At 18.4% G+C, this 1365-nt stretch overlaps 1 protein-coding gene across 2 annotated transcripts in view; it reads right to left on the bottom strand.

Annotated features, from left to right (window-relative positions):
- Positions 1-1253: 1253 nt before the first annotated feature.
- LOC122258217 (cytoplasmic dynein 2 light intermediate chain 1) overlaps positions 1254-1365 on the bottom strand; it is a 35205-nt gene continuing 35093 nt past the window's right edge. For both annotated transcript variants that reach the window (XM_086549742.1, XM_086549741.1), the window contains exon 10: positions 1254-1365. This exon is cut by the window's right edge and continues 792 nt beyond it. The gene's annotated coding sequence lies outside the window, so the exon portion shown is untranslated.

Below are 1365 nucleotides of genomic sequence, written 5' to 3'. Positions count from 1 at the left end.
GTATACTGTATATATATATGTGACTCGTTATATATATATACATACTATATTTACTATATATATATATATATTTTATATATATATATATTATATATATATCAGGTATATATATATATATATATATATATATGATTATATATCTTTATATATATATATAAGCATATATATAACATATCATATAAATATTGCATATATATATATATATATATATGTTGTATATATGATATATAATATATATATATATACTAATTATATATATATATATATATATATATTTAATATATATAGATATATGTATATATATATATATGTATATATAATATATATGTGTATAATATAATATATATATAAATAACTATATATATAAACTATATATTATAGAATATACATTATATATATATATATATCATATATATATATATATTATATATTATATATATATATATATATATATATATATATAATAATATAATATATATATAAAATATGATGCGTGTATATAATACTATATATATATATATACTGGTATATAATATATATGGTATAGATATAGATATATATATATATATATAATATATATGTGCGTATATATATCGATTATAATTTATATATATATATATATATAAGATGTATACACACACGACACACACGCGCGAGAGAGAGATGGTTTGTGGTATATATATATAGTATATATATATATATATATATATATATATATATATATATATATGTATATATATATAAGTATATATATGTAGATATATATATTTATATATATTTATATATATATATATATATATATAAATATATATTTCTTCCTTGTATATAGCCAATTAATATTTCGTTAAATGGCATTATCTCACTATTCTTCATTATGTCATAAGTAAGCTGAAGAGATAGGAATGCTAAAATAATACAATTTGCATGTAATTCGTATCTTTAGCTTGTGGGCAATTGGGTAGGTGTGGGTTTGGTCATGTTTACATAGGTTACGCGTGTTTATATTAAGAACCTAACTTGAGTTGAGTGTATTTTCCAGGAGTTTCATCATATACTTGAATATATCCAACTGATATAAACTAAATAGACAGGATTGGAACGAAAGAATCGGCTTATATGTTGGCAGCACTTGCGCGAATGACAAATTTGCTAATCTAATCTAAGGAAATTTTATAATTTTTGTGTCATGTAATATTCAGATGAAAATTCGAAATGGCATACCGAACGAAAGATAGTAAATAACACACGTGAAATTGTTACTAAAATAAGATTTTTTATTTACCTTTTTTTTAGAATTACATATGTGACTTCGTATCAATCTGATTTACCATATAAACTCTAATTTATTTCACAAATAAGATTTAT

The sequence above is a fragment of the Penaeus japonicus genome, unplaced genomic scaffold (assembly GCF_977035675.1).
Source record: "Penaeus japonicus unplaced genomic scaffold, GWHDUDI00000001_assembly GWHDUDI00000022, whole genome shotgun sequence".
NCBI classification, from domain to species: domain Eukaryota; kingdom Metazoa; phylum Arthropoda; class Malacostraca; order Decapoda; family Penaeidae; genus Penaeus; species Penaeus japonicus.
This window is presented reverse-complemented; position numbering and strand designations above follow the sequence as displayed.